The sequence below is a fragment of the Helianthus annuus genome, chromosome 9, assembly GCF_002127325.2.
Source record: "Helianthus annuus cultivar XRQ/B chromosome 9, HanXRQr2.0-SUNRISE, whole genome shotgun sequence".
NCBI lineage: Eukaryota > Viridiplantae > Streptophyta > Magnoliopsida > Asterales > Asteraceae > Helianthus > Helianthus annuus.
The window spans coordinates 52,837,243-52,843,261 of record NC_035441.2 but is presented as its reverse complement, the minus strand read 5'-3'; positions in this window follow the sequence as shown (position 1 = coordinate 52,843,261).

Sequence of the window (6,019 nt, the reverse complement as noted above, 5' to 3'; positions counted from 1 at the left end):
GGTCGGCTACGCATTTTCGAAGGTTTGAAATATGGAAAGTCGGGTGGACATTGCTGAGTTCCTCCGGTAATTCGAGTTTGTAGGCAACTTTACCGATCCTTTCCAGAATCTTAAAAGGTCCAACAAATCGAGGCGCAAGTTTCCCTCTTTTGCCGAATCGGACTACTCCCTTCCAAGGTGATACCTTTAGGAGTACGTAGTCGCCAACTGCAAATTCGCGGGGCTTGCGTCGTTTATCGGCGTACATCTTTTGTCTGTCCCGGGCCTTCACCAAATTTTCCCTTATCTGGTGGATCTTGTCAGTCGTTTCTTGCAGAATCTCGGGCCCAGTCAATTGTGAATGACCGACCTCGTGCCATACAATAGGCGAGCGACATCTCCTACCATACAAGGCTTCGAAAGGTGCCATTTCGATGCTGGAGTGATAGCTATTATTGTACGAAAATTCGACCAACGGTAGGTGTTTGCTCCAACTACCACCAAAATCGATAACACACGCACGGAGCATGTCTTCAATAGTACGAATCGTTCTTTCAGTCTGCCCGTCGGTTTGCGGGTGGAATGCGGTACTCAAATTCAGCGTCGTACCAAGAGCTGCTTGAAAAGTTTTCCCACAATCTCGATGTAAACCGAGCATCGCGATCAGAAATGATGTCTCGAGGCGTACCATGATTCTTAATGATCTCGTCGGTGTAGATTTGGGCTAACTTGGCCACCTTATAGTCTTCTCGTATTGGCAGAAAGTGGGCTGATTTTGTTAGACGGTCGACTATAACCCAAATACTGTCGTAACCTGATGGCGTGGTCGGAAGCTTAGTTATGAAATCCATAGCTATGCTTTCCCACTTCCATACGGGTATCGGCGGTTGTTCGAGTAAGCCTGAAGGTCTTTGGTGTTCAGCCTTGACTCTTGCACAAGTTAAACAGCTACCAACATATAGGGCAATATCCCTTTTCATCCCAGGCCACCAGTACTTGTAGCGAAGGTCCTGGTACATTTTGTCCGCACCGGGATGAATGGAATATCGGGATTTATGGGCTTCGTTCATGATAATCTTTCGCAAATCTGTCCTCCTCGGAACCCAGATTCGGTCCAGATAATAGAATATCCCGCTGGCTTTGCTCATGAGCTGAGTTCCATCGTGATAGATTCGTTCTTTCTTCAACGTACGCTCGTTAAAGCAAGCGTGTTGTGCTTCGCGGATGAGAGCTTCGAGGTTATACTGAGCCTGGATGTTTCGAACACCTATCACGTAATTCTTTCTGCTGAGGGCGTCTGCAACTACATTCGCCTTGCCTGGGTGATAACGGATCTCACAGTCGTAATCGTTGAGAAGTTCTACCCATCGGCGTTGACGCATATTGAGTTCTCTCTGGTTAAAGATATGTTGTAGGCTCTTGTGATCGGTGAAGATCGTACACCTTGTACCATACAGGTAGTGTCGCCAAATCTTTAAGGCAAAGACAACTGCACCTAGCTCAAGGTCATGGGTTGTATAGTTCTTCTCGTGGATTTTGAGCTGTCGAGATGCGTAAGCTATAACCTTGTCTCGTTGCATGAGAACACAGCCAAGTCCAAGGTTTGAAGCATCACAATAGACAACGAAGTCATCGCTTCCGTCCGGCAGTGTAAGAACTGGTGCATGGCACAGCATGTGTTTGAGGGTTTGGAAAGCAGTCTCCTGCGCGTTTCCCCACACAAAAGGCTTGTCTTTATGAGTAAGGGAGGTAAGCGGTACAGCAATCTTTGAGAACCCTTCGATGAATCGCCGGTAGTAACCGGCTAATCCGAGAAAAGAGCGAACTTCTGACGGATTCTTTGGCGTAACCCATCCCTTGACTGCCTCAATCTTTGCAGGATCAACGTGTATACCCCGACTATTCACAATGTGACCCAGAAATTGAACCTCCTCCAACCAGAACTCACACTTGGAGAACTTGGCGTAGAGTTGGTTTCCCTGAAGCAACTCGAGAACCAATCGCAAATGCTGCGCATGTTCGGCCCTCGATCTGGAATAAATCAGGACATCGTCGATAAATACAATGACGAAACGGTCTAAGAACGGTTTACACACGCGATTCATCAGATCCATGAAGACCGCGGGTGCGTTGGTCAAACCAAAAGGCATGACAACAAATTCGTAGTGGCCGTATCGGGTTCGAAAAGCGGTTTTGGGTATGTCTTCCTCTTGAATCCGCAACTGATGGTAGCCTGAACGTAGATCAATCTTGGAGAAACACTGAGCACCTTGTAGTTGGTCAAACAGATCATCGATTCTTGGTAAGGGGTATCGGTTCTTGATGGTCAGCTTGTTCAATTCCCGGTAATCGATGCACATTTGGAACGACCCGTCCTTCTTTTTGACGAAAAGGACTGGTGCGCCCCATGGAGAAGTGCTCGGGCGAATGAAGCCTTTTTCAAGTAACTCTTGGAGTTGGTTTGAGAGTTCTCGCATCTCAGATGGAGCGAGTCGATACGGAGCTTTGGCCACTGGGTTGGCTCCTGGAATAAGGTCGATTCGAAAGTCGATATCACGACTTGGAGGTAATCCAGGAAGATCATCAGGGAACACCTGAGGAAATTCTCGGACAACGGGAACATCCTTGACTTCAACTTTCCTTTTCTTGTCCGTCTCTGCTACAACAATGTTGGCCAAGAAGGCTCGATATTCCTTGCGGAGATATTTGCGAGCTTGAAGACATGACATGAGCTTGAGATCTTTTGCAGTAGTTTCACCATAAACACATAGAATATCACCACTAGCCAGCACAAAACGAATCATCTTATCGGAACACACAACTTCAGCATGGTTTTCACGAAGAAAGTCCATGCCTACTATGACATCGAAACTTCCGAGCTGCATTGGAATGAGGTTAATCGGGAATATATGATTGTTGAGCTCAAGAGTACAATCACGGAGCACAGAATTGACAGCAATGGTTCTTCCGGTAGCGACTTCTACTTGGAAGGGTGACGATAGATAAGAGCGCTTACGTCTAAGAAGTTTCTCAAACTCAAATGACACAAAGCAGTTATCGGCTCCAGTATCAAACAAACATGATGCATATATACCATTCACGAGGAACGTACCATTGACCACGTTGTTATCAGCTTGAGCCTGGCGTGCGTTGATGTTGAAAGTTCTGGCGTGAGCGGCTTGTTGTTGAGGCTGCTGTTGTTGTTGCTGGGGTTGTTGGGCTTCTTGTTTCACCACTCTGTTCGGGCACCGGTTTGCGAAGTGGTTAGGGTCACCACATGCAAAGCAGGTCCGAACATTGTTTGCCGGGGCCTGTGCAGCTTGAGGAGCTTGAGGAGCAGGTAGCAGGGCTTGGTTAACAGCGGCTTGAGCTTGCGTTTGACGAGGACCATAGCGGCAATTCGCAGTGAAATGCCCGTAAACGTTGCAGTGGGCACAGTAACGGCAGGCCACACCCACCGGGTGATGATAAGAACATGTAGCACAGAGTGGGTGGGGGCCGGTGTACGCACGCTTAGCCGGCGGCGCATTGATCACTGGCGCAGTGCGCTGTGGTTGTTGCTGTTGTGGCGGTACTGACTGAAGAGGAGCAGCATTGGTTGCGGCGGCGCAACTCTTGTTCTTCTTTCTTCTTCTCGAGGACTTGGAGGCTTGAGCAGCAGGGTTGTCGGTTGATGCGGCAGTAACTTGATGCAACGACTTGGATGGCTTATCCCAGACACCAGCCTTAACTCGCTTGTCATTAATCTCGGCAGCGAGTAGGTAGGTTTCCTCGATTGATGCGGGTTTGGCGGCGAACACAAAATCTGCAACACAATCCGGAAGAGCACGGATGTATTTCTTGATGGTCATCTCAGGAGTCTTGACCTGGTCTGGACAGATAATGCTCAGTTGTTTGAAACGGGCGGTGAGACCAGCGTTGTCGCCCTCCTTCTGCTTGATGGTCCAGAACTCATCCTCCAACTTTTGGCGTTCGTGGGGAGGACAGAACTCGTCCAGCATGATAGCCTTCAGTTCCTCCCACGTCAGCTCGTAGGCAGCGTCGTTCCCGCGCTTATTCCTTTCGGCTGTCCACCAGTCCAATGCCCGCGACTGGAAGACACCGGTAGCATTGAGAGTTCGAAGATGATCCGGGCATCCGCTTTGGCGAAGGGTAACTTCCACAGAGTCAAACCAGTGAAATAAGCCTGTAGGGCCCTCTTCACCGGTGAACTCCTTCGGTCCACACGCCTTAAATTGCTTGAAACTGAACGGAGCTTTGCTGGATTCAGTGAGGGTTCGGGATTCTTCCGACGACTTGCTGGTGTTTTCGTACACCTCACTGACAGCTTTCGCTACAGACCTTGAGATGAGCTTGGCGAGACGTCGGTCTCTCTTTTCCTGACGGGAAAGGTTTTGGCGAGTTCTTGATGATGACGACATGGTCTGCAATAGACATCGCCATAGGGCTCAATCACAACGAATTCGAACCTCGCACGTCTTAGTTTACTAAAGCTTAGAATCACGTCGCATCTCACGTCACGTAACACATATAAACACATAAGCACATAATCATGGAGGCACATAAGCACAGAAGCAATTAGAGCACATAAGCAATTAAGCAGATAGAGCACTTAATTTCCTAAACACGTACGCACTTTCATCACAGAGGCTGTCAGAAAACAGAAACCTATAACCACAAGTCGTGTGTCGTTCGTTTTGCATATCGGATAGCATCACATTGTATCGTCTAACTTAGTCGTATAGCGTAGCATAGCACACTGGTTTCGTTTAGATCACATCAACAGGGATTTGAATCGGGATAGGATAGCAACAAAAGTCACGCAGATTGAGCAATCAACGAATCTTAAAACACGTAAACAGGTAAATCATATAAAATCAACGAAGCAACACTCAAAATCGGAAAATGGATTGTCTGCGGCTACTAGACTTTGACTAACCATGGCAATTTAACTATTCACAGTTGACTTGTCGTCACTTTCGACTCTAGGGGACATGTTTCTGCCTCGATTCTTGGGCATTATGCATGCGCATTCTAGGCCATACTCGTGAGTTCAGGTCGTTGGAGTCCGTCAATTGCCTTGGCGAGATAAAATAAAGTTGGAATAACTGCCAAGGTTAGGGTTTCACCCCTAGCTCAGCAATTTCTTCCTTGTTTTTAAGAAAAATTTAGAGGAAAGTTTTCATCAAATTACGGGTTTCAGCCCTGATTTGGTATAATTCTCCCCCGTTTGTTGATAGAAAATCGCACAAAATAATTGGCAAAAATTTGTAATTTAGGCAGGAATTCGCGGGTTTCACTCCTAATCCCGTCCAAATTACAAAATTTGGCTCGGAGTTCGGATGTAATGATAGAATAGAAGGAAACAACATAAAATAAGCACATAAACTTGGTCTCTTGGTTCCTAGCTATAGTCTAGGTCTCTAAGACAGCGATCCGGACTAGATCGTGTCTAACCTAATTCCCTATAGTTATGGCTCTGATACCAATCTGTCACACCCCAACCGATGGCGGAATCATCGGGGCGCGGCACTAAGCGAAACAGATTGTTCAGAAGTTTCCACAACAACTATCATACAATTCAGTTATATAACACGTCCCATACCGTGTCCCAAATAATAACAAGTTATCATAGAAATCAACTAAACAATATGGGAACTGTTCCGACAACTCAGATTCTTAATTATTACAAACCGAATTTAAATATTGTTTTAAGACTTCTAGACAGCTAACGGTAGATCTTACTGACTACAGGTGCCAGTACAAGATCTACAGATAATTATGGCCCTGGAGCAGGTATGAGGACACTGTCCTAAGGTCACAGGCTCCTAGAAGCTTATTATTGCCTCGCTTCCCTAGCACGCTAGTAGCTTAAACACCTGTCACATACGTTAAAATAAAAGTCAATACATATAATGTAAAGGTGAGTACACAAGTTTGATATAGCATATAAAGTTCGAAAAGTTTACGCATAACCAAGCACGTACACAAGGGCAAACGATGCATGTAAATTATCAACATGGGACCATCGATACCAACG